We start from the raw sequence: 12,026 nt of genomic DNA on the forward strand, positions 1-12,026 counted from the left end.
TATGGGCCCAAATGCCGTTCTCTCACCATCACAATCAGTTCCAGGGGTGTCGTTGATTGCCATCAGCTAGCCGGTCCTCCTCACATGGAGCACCAATTATGGATGATTAAGAGAGAGATGGGAAGACTGATTTGCTGATCAGAATTCATTTTTACTGAAATTTCCAAATGCTTATATACTGTTCTAAGAAGGCTAGTAATTTTTTTCTACAATAATTAGGTTAAACATCACACAGACAAACTTATACATTTTACAACGTCTTGCTTGCAGAAGTTTGATTCAATCTTCTCCTTAATCCAATCTTCTTGTAATCTTCAAAGCTCTGTTTGTTCTTGCCAAGGCATCTTGGTTATCAAACTGACTATGCTAATTAAATCCACAGTACCCCCTTTCCCATGTACACAATCAAATAATACTTTGCCATGCAAACAACCACATTTTTAAAAACTGTAATGAAAAAATCATCATATTTTCAAATGATAGAAACACAAGGTAGACTTCTACCCTTCTTGAGAAAGACAGCACATCTCACTGAAGTCACCTTAGCCACTGGTTTCATGCCTGCCTAAAACAGCAAGATTAAGCCCAAATTTTCAAACATTGCCTTTGTCAAGAGGAAGATCTTACCTCTATACTTCTATTACTTTAAAGCAGTTGGACCACTGGTTCCCTTCAGGGCTGAGCTAACCTTGAGTGTGCTATAGAGGATACGTAGCCAATTTAATATAAAGTAATTTTATTTCGCCATTTAAAAGCAATCTGGGACAGCCACAATAAAAGAGACAACCACGAACCCGGGTATCGAGGTTGGGTGAACACAGGGATGGCCACAAACGAACCAATCCCTCCTCGTTCACAAATTCCTAGGTTCAGGGAGCAGTTTTTATACAGTTTTTCTTCCTTGAGGCAATTCTATTGTTAGCTTTTGTCTACTGTGCATATTCATATACTTTCTTTCTCTTGCTGCTTGGTTTTGAATGCCTTTCCTGGCAAAGTCGACTTGAATTGGGTTCTGAGAACTCAGCATTGGGATGCTGATACACGACATCTGACATCTCCGGGTTTCCCTCTCCTAGATCTATATTATGTGTTGATCACCGGAGAAGTAGCGGACCCACCCTTGATGGATGAGGCATCTTCTGTCCAGCCAGTCCTTTTCTGTTGTAAATTTGGACTTTTCCCTGCAATTGTCTGGAATTCTTACAGTTGCAAATTAGTTTCAGCAGCCAGAAATGTCTCCACAGTTTTTGGAAACCCTAGCTTGTAACACAGTTTTTATGTTATAACATATAGCACACTTGAAACACAAATTTATTTCAAAACATATATCACAAGTGGTCTCAACTTCTCCATCTTCTCTTCCAAATGTTTTTTGCTGGGGTAGCTGCAGACTTCAGGGCCAGGTAACTGCTCAGCCAACCTAAATGTGTTTGTACAGAGGATTTTTGAAGAAGGCTCCAAGGACCTAGGCTGGACTTCGTTAACACAGCTCTCAGTGTTACTGTTCAGCCTCAACACCAAAAAGCTGGAGACATTTGCTCTGGTTGTAGGGTCACTTTTAAGTACCAGAATTTTAAAAGCATGGTACCTGGACAAGACTGACAAAGCAAGGAGAACATCCAGTAACTGCCCTGACAGAAACCACCCCTCAGGATCACATGATAAATAGAAAGGACTTAGGATTTTACCCTCCATAAGTTTTGGTAGAAAAAGGGGAAAATCCATCACATCTGGCTTCCTCCTGGATCCCCAGAATTTTACCTTGCCTCCACCTGCTTTCTCACATCCAAAAGCTGAATATTCTAACTGATGGGACAAAGTCATTGACTGTTCCACCCCTCAATGATTGCATAGACAGAAAAGGGACTCTTACTCATGTCCTTTTTATAAATCCAATCCTTTCAATGAGCCAAGAATGTGTAGAAATTTGGCATCTCTTACATCTCTACATCTCTTATCTAATTTGGCTTAAGTGAACATGACAGTTACTGGGGAACAGAGGAAAACTTTACAGCATACTCATGTAAGTTTTATTTACTTAGCAAACCTGTTTATTTCTGTTACATGACTTGGAATGCAATTTAGTAGCCTTGGGAACCACACAACCTGTTCTAAAGCCAGTCAAAACCAGATTGAAGCTTTGTTTTGCTGGGGTTTTTTTAAACTGCAAAAAGTACTTTTCTACACATCACAAGCATGATGTTCCATGTGGAGGCCCAGGGGCTTAACCCCAAGGTAGCTATCCCTCAACCCTGGAGGGATTGAGGCAAATGGGGAAAGATACCTGTCATGGGTTAGTACAGTTTGGTTTTTTAGTTATAGAAGAATGTAGAGTGATTTTTTGGGTCAGGACCTGGGAATTGCTTTAGAAAAGACAGGGACCTATCAGAGAGTTAGTAGGAATATTTGCATCTGTTTTGACCACTGAAAATTGTTAGCTACGACTTTGGGAAGTACCATAAAAAAACCCCTTGATTTCCTGTAGGTGGGCTTTTTCCTTCTTTCCTTTGGCCAGTGAGAGACAGGTAACATCGAGTTGAGCCTGCTGCTCCCCCCTTTCAGGGGGGAGCTGGCCTGAGGCCTGGCCAGATTCCATAGGCTCCCGGGTGAAGCGGGGGGGGGGGGGGGGGGGGGGGGGGGGGGGGGGGGAAGAGGTTGCTGCTTTACAACAACTACTTTCTCTAAACTTCCCTGGAGCAAGGGGAGATCTCTGCCAGGCCCCTGATAAGAGCTATGGGCACCATTTAGGCTGAGGCCGCCCCAATTTACACTGAGGGGTGGGCTGAGAAAGCATTTATGATCCTGCCTGGGGTTTTTTTGTGATTCCGGACTGCCCGGGTCCTCTGATCTCTGATGTTTCTTCGTGAGTTCTTCCTCCCTCACCAGCACGGCCTTGAAAATCTAATACCACAAGCGACTGAGGGAGACAAAAAGACTCTGGGCAGATTTAACCCTTTCCTGGCAACATGAAGCTTCCAGAGCGTGGCTCTTCTCTGAGAGAGAAAAGAAAGGGACAGAGTGGACATAGAGAAGACACAGCATGAAGTCAGTAGAGCAAGAGTGAAAAGACTATTGGGACAGAGGGTTGAAGAGTTGGTTGTTCCATTCTTATTTGAGCCATGGAAATGAACTTTATATTTAGATCATTCCTTTAAATCATGGGAAGATATGCATTTGGGGAGATGATTGTTTTGATTTGTGTGTGGATTTGAGCAAAGGTGTTTGTGATGGACTAAGTAATATTAATCCTATAAGATGCCTGAACAGAGATAGAGATGAGAAGCCCTCTGTGCCAGTGAAGAAGTGAGAAGATATCTCTGTTCATTGAGATGAAGAATCCTTTGCTTTTGGAGTTATTCATGTTTAAAAGGTGACACCCCAGTATGCAAAAGTCTAAGACCCATGACCCATAAGCAGCTTGGGAACCTGCTAATGTGAGGGGTCACAAAGGCAGGTTTCCCTGGATGGCTGTTTTTGTGACAGTTAAAAAACCCACAAGAGAACTGTTTTAGGTTGTCAGTGGGATCTATGACTCTAAGAGAGACTCTTCTCCTAAAGAATTAATTAAAGACTATTGTCAAGTGGTGAAACTGACTAAAAATTACAAGTTTTGTCTCTTTATGTTGTTTTGTAGGAAAGTTTACAGTTTTTAGGGGGAGGCAAGAGTGTTTTTGGAGTTTCATTCTGTTTTGTTTTAGTTTTTTGCCCAACTTTCTTTTTCTATTCTTTTAGTGTGTGTTAATAAAACTATTTGTTCATTTTTAAGGTTGAGCCTACTTTGTTTTTCTCCTAGTCTCTTTCCCACAGAAAAAGAGTACTAAGACCAGAATTTAGTGAATGTGAAACCACTATATTAATTGGTGCTTCCACCCAGTTGTCGAAATTAAAACCATTACAATACCCTTTTAGGTCATGGTGAAGTAAACCTTTGCAGCCACATTAATATTTCTTGGGTTTTGTTGTTTCATTGGTTTGTTAAGTTTATGTCACCCTGTTCAGCCTCGTTCACCATATATGCATACCTCCCAGAATGTTCTTCCTTCCCTTGGACCCCACTGGGTTATTTTTACTGCAGTACCACACCCCTGTGATCCTATTAGTCCCCCTGGTTCCTGGCCACCCCTCTGCACCATTTTTCCCCACCCCTATTGGACCCTGACCGTCAAGCTCTGGTAATATAACCCTGGATCCTTGGCCCCCTTTTTGGCTCTCGTCCCTGGAACACATTCGAGGCTGTACCCACAATGCACGTGCCGACAATAAACAGCGGTCGGATTTCCAAACGGGACCCCGTCTCCTTGCCTTTATTATCAGCCCTTTATTAGCAGAGTGCACCAGGCCCCAGAGGTGCAGGTCACTCTCAGGGACATGCAGTAGCACAATGCTACAGTTCCAGGCCTCAGGAGTTGTCTGACAGTGACTCAGTCATAAAACATTTTCCAGAAGAGCCTCAGTAACATTACATTCCTATCTCTATGTATCAGTTTTTGTCAAGACAAGTTAGCCCATCTTTTCCTATCCAACATACAAGTGTCACTAGACTTCCCCTGAGGAACTCTGCTGTCAGGCAGGCAGGTGTGTGTGATCGTGACACGCAAAGCAATCACATGAGACGAGAGATTTTTGCAGGGCAGAGACTTCCTCCGATCCAGCTCAAGCTGAGTCAGGGCGGAGAGAGAGCCTCCTTGTTTATTTCTTGCTTTTTATACATTTGTGGGTCTGGCTGAAGATTGGCTTCTGGGGTTTTCCACCCCTCAGCCTCAGTGGCCAGACCAACTGTCAGTTACAATTGTTTTCAGGTTAGAAATATGCAAACAAAGGACAGAGAATGAAAAACAAAGGATTTGTTTATGTTACATCTGTGAGAAAAAGGTAGAAACTGCTCCTAATATTGTGCAGTAGCTAAAAGGTCTGACTCCATTTTATGAAGATTCAAAAGGCTTTAAAAAACTCAGAAAAACCAGGGTGACAGGTGTGCACTCTCAGCTGAAGTTTGTGGAGAATCTCCTGGAACAAAACCTCATCACTTGGTTTGTTACTTTTTACACAGCAATTTCTCAACAGTATTTGAATCCTAACAACATTCCTGGGGAGTTCACAGTCCCTTTGGTAACAGATCCACCAACATCAAAAGAGACTCTAAAGGCCTGTGTAGTGGTTTCAGGTTCACTAATTTCTGTTTCTCAGTCAACACACCAATTAGTGTAGTGGTTTGAGTGCCCACTAGAATTATTTACTCTTTTTTTGCTGTGAGATAGGATTAGGAGAAAAACAAACCAGGCTTAAAACTTAAAGGGGTATAAAGACATGTTTAATAACAAAACTACAAGAGAGAAAAAGAAATTAATAAGAATCAGAATAAAACCTTCAAAACACTTCCCCTCCTCCCCACAACTTTTCTTTCCCTTCTCACGGACAACGTATAGAGACAAAAATTGGAACTTTAGGTCAGTTATTACTTTTAAAATAGTCTTTCATTAGTTCTCTCAGACAGAAGTCTCTTTTGGTCTGCTATGGAAACTTTCCCACAAGAAAAAAAACAGTTCTCTTGTGGCTTTTAATTCTCACAAAAGCAGCTGCCCAGGAATCTGCATTTGTGAAGTCCCTCCCATATCACACAGTCTTTCCACAGCTGCATAATGGGCCATGTAAACTCATGGAGTACTATTTTAAAGATGAATGGTTCAAAGGCAAAGGTTTTCTTCATTTCTAGGAACAGAACTTTTCTCTTTCTGGGGGCAGATCTTCATCTTTATCTTATCTCTCTGTTTAAGCTTCTCATAGGATCACAGCTACTTAAGTATTTACTTAGTTTGCCACAAATGCCTTTTAATTGAATTTCTGAAGAGCCTGGTAGAATTAGCTCTGCAAGGGTTCAATAGCTCTGAGAGTGTCCAGCACCTTACAGGAAATGGCTTAAAGAATTTAGTGAGATGGCATGGTCGAGTATGTCTTGAAAAAGCAAAAGTTTCAATAAAAGAAGAAAATAATACAAAAAACAAAGAACAAAGCCAAGCACAGTATAGGGACAGGTCCCATACACTTGCTACAACACCTTGAGAATGCCTCGAGCACCTCTGTTCTCTCTCTTATCTACATAAGATCGAGGAGGGTTCCATTGGCAAACTGCCAATAGAAACAGCTACAGGTTTTGAAGAACAGCTAGAATGTCCAATAGGTGCTTCTGTCCTGGCACTGAGCCAATTGCCATGAGAAAGACATAGAAAGTTCTAGCTAAATTTCCTAATATGTCTAGAGGTAAACTGAAACTTCTTTCCTTATACAGAAATGCCCACTCAGGTGTGGGGGTGCCTTCCTACAGCATTTGTTCAAATTTACAATTTGAATACTCTCATCTCTCTATCTGTGTCTTCTACGACTTAGAGGGATATTCTAGTATATTACAGTCCATTACCATGGCTTACTAAAAGAATTTCAGCTTAAAACTAAGGCATCTTCTCGTTCTCTTTTCATCTAAGATTTAACTCTTCCTTCACTGACTTTGATATCTTCATATTGTCTCTCTGTGTCTTCACTCTGTCCTCACTCACTCAGAGAGGATTACTGTTTTGCAAGTTTCATCTGTCAAGGAAAGAGTTAATATTTCTCTTAGGTCTGTAGAGGGCATGACGGTTCTTCCGGGCAACGGCCGAAGGTGGTAGGGTCAGGCCGCACTGGGCTGGGCCAGGATCTCGGGGGTTTCTGGCTGCTGCGGGGCTACTCAGCATAGCTGCAGAGCTGCCCCTGGGGGGGACAAGCAGCTAGGATCTCAATAGCTGCGTGCCCACGGCTGGGGTTCCTCCCCCTTCTTCCTCTGCCCAGCAGCCGCTGGCTATGGCGGGGGGGACGACACGACACAGGCTTAGCGGCAAGATGTTAACAGCCGCTGGAGGCCCGATCTGGCCAGGACGGGGCTTTCTGTTCTTCCCTTTTTTTACCTGGCAGCCGCCAGGCCCGGCCCTGCCAGGGCTACAGCAGCGGCAGGGCCTGGCCAGGCCGCGCCAGGCTCGGGGGGGCCACGCGGCGGAGTGGGGCCAGCCCCGCCAGCCCCTGTTACCTCTTCCCAGGCCAGAAGAAAAGAGAACTTTTCCCGGGATTCCTCTGATTTTAACCTGTGTAGTCCAGAAGTGTATCGAGATCACTAATTGGTTCCACAGGTTGTCAATATTCAAAGCTAGTCACTAATTGGTTTTGCCACAACTTTTCCTTAAAAAAAATCACTTCCGTGCAAAACCAGCACAGCCTACGGCTTCTGTTCTTGCTTCCAAAAGTTACAAAACAAATAAACAAAACAAAAGCAAACCATAGACTGTAGCTCAGTGCAAGTCCGTATGTATTAAAATAATATCAAAAAGCTGACGATAAACGGTTGTTTATAAATAAGTGTAAGAAAAATCATTTCTAAACCAAGCCAACAGGCCTCGGCCGCAGGTTCCGGGGGGCCGAACTCCCACTTTCCCCTGTAATAGACTATGAACACGAAGAAAAGTTCCAATAGGAATTTATTACATTGCAGCAGGCAAAGCAAAGGCAAATACAGCGCTGGACGGCAGGGGGAGTCTCGCTCCACCAACTGCCGTGAATTGGCAGGTTTTTCAGTCTTGCTTTTATCTTGCTTCTTTCCTCCGATGATGTATGTGTGACGTGTTGCTAGGAGGGTCTCTTTCTGTCCCTCGGTGGTCGCAGAGATGAAGGCTGTAGTTGTCCTCTTCCTTATATGGTAACTAAGCTGGAATTCCTGAAACTTAAAGCTGATTAAGCAAGTAGAGAGAGAGAAAAGGAATGGGCAAGGGTATGTTTGCCTATAAGCTTAGATAGTAACATAGTAACTTCCTGTTATCTTGAGTTATTTGATCTCCAGTGAACAAAAAATAGTTAATGTTTATCACAATTCCCCCATTTCTCTTGTTCTTACTTATTTTTGTGCACTGTATCTTTGCAGTTCTTGTCTAGCTAACTCTAAAGTTTCTAAATTTTCTTCTTCAGGTATCTGATCATACTTAGTCCTAAGAAGCATAAGATGTGCCGCTTCCAGCCGGCTTTTCACTATAGTAATCAGTTTATTAAATATACATGGTCCAAAGGTAAGCCCGAGTGCCACCAGAATTACTGGCCCCGCAATAGTAGAAAGCAGTGTGGTTAACCAAGGGGAGTGGTTGAACCAATTTTCATACCAATTTTGACGTGCTTCGTTTTTTCTTTTCCGCTGTTCTATCTGCTTCCTTAGTTCATTCATAGTATTGATTACTACTCCTGTGTGATCTGCATACGAACAGCATTCCTCTTTTAGCGCTACACAAAGGCCCCCTTGTTGTAAAAACAGCAGATCTAAACCCCTTCGATTTTGTAATACTACTTCTGACAGTGATCTCACTGATTTTACTAACCCATCAATTGCTTTTTCTATTTTACTTAAATCTTCATCTACAGAGATTCTTAGTGCTCTAAATTCTTTCTGTTGGTTGACTAATGAGGTTATCCCTGTTCCAGCTCCTACTCCTCCTACAGTTAGAAGAGTTGCTATAGTCAGGGCGGTGAAAGGTTCTCTTCTCATGAGGTGATGTTCTGGGGTTGTGTGCTGTTCAAGGACATAATCTTTTGGATGATAAGTAATTTTCGGTATAATAGTTACTTGAATACAATAGTCATGGGTGTGATTGAAAAATTTTAAAGATAAACAAGGAGTAATTCCTATACTCTGGCAAACCCATCGAGTATTGGGAGCTGGGAGCAACCAATCTGCTTTTTGTTTTTGCTTTGGGTTTTTCACAGTGATGTTACACAAATGTTCTCTATTAGGGGGAACAGTACCCACACACCGTCCCTGTCCAGTTACCTGAGAGAGCGTTACTCCTTGAGTACTTTCTTTAGTCTTTTTCCAAAGGCATTCTTTTGGATTAGTCCCATTTATTCTTCTTGCTTTAGCTGTTACCCCAATGGCTTCATAAAAAGGAGGTCGGATGTTATAGCAAAGCCAGCATTCTCTTGTTAAATCAGGGTTTGTTCTATTTAGAATGCCATAACTAGCTTGCATTATTTTCCACAGAGTACTATATTTAGAGGCTTCTTCAGGGGCATCAGCCTGAGGCACTGTTAATTCTCCCGATCCACTGCTATTTGTAGTGTTTGTCCTGCTCTGCCTTACTACAAGTACTGGGTTTGGTCCTACACCCCCCCCCCCCCCCCCCCATCTCTGGCGAATGGGGAGCGGGTTCCTTCTTTATTTGGATTATATTCCCCCTATCTCTCCCGGGTTCCCAATGTCTAACTCCCCAATTTTTACCTAATAGCCATTCTTGTTTCTCTGGTTGGGTGACATTGAGATAAACAAATGAGCAGTCCCCTGTATAGGTCATTTCTCCTGAAGGACCCCTCCATGGCTTTGTGCATCCTGCTGGTCCAAAGTCTGCTTGCAAATATTTATCATGCCCTCCCCTGGGTGTCCAGTCAGAGGCGATTGTTTCACAGCCCCAATATCCACAAAAATATTCCCCAGGATAATTACAATATCCTTTACTGTGATTTGAGCTTGGGCACATGTAAAATCCCATTAGGTTCAGTACTTTTCCACAATGATCTATGCTGGTCAGATCACAAAATCCTACTCTGAAACTGGGTGCTCCTACAGTAGTTACAGTTTGCAAAATCTCATTGTCATCCCATCGCCATAGCGACCATTTAAAGGGTTGGTGTGGTAGATTGTCTAAGGCATTAATCCCTCTTAAGTATAACATCAGCAAAAGAAAAGTAATCGGCTGGGTCACGTGGTGAGCATCATTGGGGGCATAGGAATGGGAGTATATCTGAGGATTGTTCCATTTCATAGACTGCAACCTGTCTCTCTGCCCAGGGTCCTTGCTCTTATTCCCATTCCTGAGGCAATTCCTCAAATATTGTTTTGTTGTCCCACCCTGGGGTTTCTTTCCTCCACAGCTTTTTACCCCTCTGCCTTTCCCGTCGACTCGGTTGCCTCGAGCCACGGGGGGTACCATCTTCTCGGCAGCAGGGATATTCTTCAGGAGGTTCCCCGGGGGCGACTCTGTTGCCTCTTGACATAGGAATCCCAGTTCCGATACTTAACCGGGGGTGTATCACACCGGATTCCCTTTAGGCGTGTGCGGCAGGTGCAGTCAACAATTTCAGCTATGAACGGGATGGGTTCATTAGGGTGATAACAATAATATTTTGGTTCAATCCCTAATGCAAAAATCCTCTACCACTCTTCTGATTCTTCTACTAATCCCTCATATTTAACTTTATATTCTAGAATCCAATCAGTTATGTTCCGCTGCAGTACCCAACAGGGGCTGCAAATTCCTCTAGGAGGGGTACCTCGCCTACAATGACTCCACCACCTGTCCCCGCAGATTTTACAAATATAACAAACAAAAGGATAACAATTGCACTCTGGGTCTCTACACCTTATCTTAACATCAGAGTTACAAAATAATCTTTCCTCCGTGTAGTGTGGTTCTGGTGCATATTCTACACGGTGTCCATTTATTGATGATCTCTCCTCTGGATCCGTAACTTCAGGTCTCTGGGATTGCTTGTCACCTGCCACTCAGGAGTTGGTTTGCTCACTGGCCCTTTAATTCTGCTAGCATGGATCCATCCCTTCTCTGCTGTTGACTGCAGCATCTGTCGTAAGCAATACAAGGTAAGGGCCCTCCCATTGTGGGGCCAAGGTTGCTTCTTTCCAGGACTTTATCATTACCCAATCTCCTGGTTGCACCTGGTGCAGTTTCAAATCTAGTGGGGGTCTCTGAGCTAACCTTCCCTTTTTCCATAGATTTTCCCTATATTTCATTAGGCTGGTAATGTATACATTCATATTTTGATCCCTCAACTTTGGATGATCTTGCGGTTCCTCTATATTGTAGGGCATTCCATACAACATTTCAAATGGAGATATTCCCATATCCGATCTAGGTTGTGTCCGGATATTTAGCAATGCTAATGGTAGGCATTTTACCCATGACAGTTTGGTCTCAATCACGAGTTTGGTCAATTGTTTTTTAATTTCCCCATTCATTCTTTCTACTCTTCCCGAACTTTGGGGGTGCCAGGGGGTGTGATAATCCCATTGTATTCCCATTATTGCCATGGTTTCCTTAATTATTTTGGATGTAAAGTGAGGGCCTCTGTCCGAGTCAATGGTTTCCGTGACCCCATATCTGGGAATAATCTGCTCTAATAGGGTCTTGATCACTGTTTGTGCCATTGCCCTTGCCGTAGGGAATGCCTCTACATAATGGGTTAGGTGATCCACTATTACCAATAGATATTTATACCTCCCAGTCTTTGGTAACTCAGTAAAGTCTAGTTGGATGTTAGCAAATGGCCGGTATGCTGTAGGTCGTCCCCCCATTAAGGTTTTTCTTAAATTGGCCCTATTTACCTTTAGGCAGGTAACGCACCCCCTCACTACCTGCTTTGCCAAGTCATCTGCCCCAATACACATATGTTTGGTGGCGAATTGATCTACCAATGCTTGTGCCCCCCAATGTGTTTTGCTATGTATTCTCCTCATAATATCCATAGCTATGGATTTAGGCAGTACAGTTCTATTGTCCTTTGGAAGTTGCCATTCCCTTTCTGGGTCTTCTCTCAACCCCATTCTTTTCATCTTTTCTTTTTCCTGCACAGTAAAACTATATATCTTTTGCAAATTCCCTCTGCTAGTCTCACGCTCTTTTCTTTCAGCCTTCGGATCTTTCTGGGGGGCAGATTGTGACGTCTGCAAAGCAGCCCTTCTTGCCTCCTGATCTGCTGCATTATTTCCCCTGCTTTTAAAATCCAATCCCTTTTGATGCCCTTTCAGGTGAACAACAGCAATTTTCCTAGGTCCCCTCAAGGCCTTCAGCAGTTTCCTGATTAGATCCTGGTGAACCAGGTTTTTTCCCTGGGAGTTTATCAACCCCCGTTCTTCCCATATTTTCCCAAAAGTGTGTATAATCCCATAGGCATATTTTGAGTCAGTATAGATGGTACCTGATTTATCCTTCAACAACTGCAATGCCCGC

Source organism: Hirundo rustica, chromosome W (genome assembly GCF_015227805.2).
Source record: "Hirundo rustica isolate bHirRus1 chromosome W, bHirRus1.pri.v3, whole genome shotgun sequence".
NCBI lineage: Eukaryota > Metazoa > Chordata > Aves > Passeriformes > Hirundinidae > Hirundo > Hirundo rustica.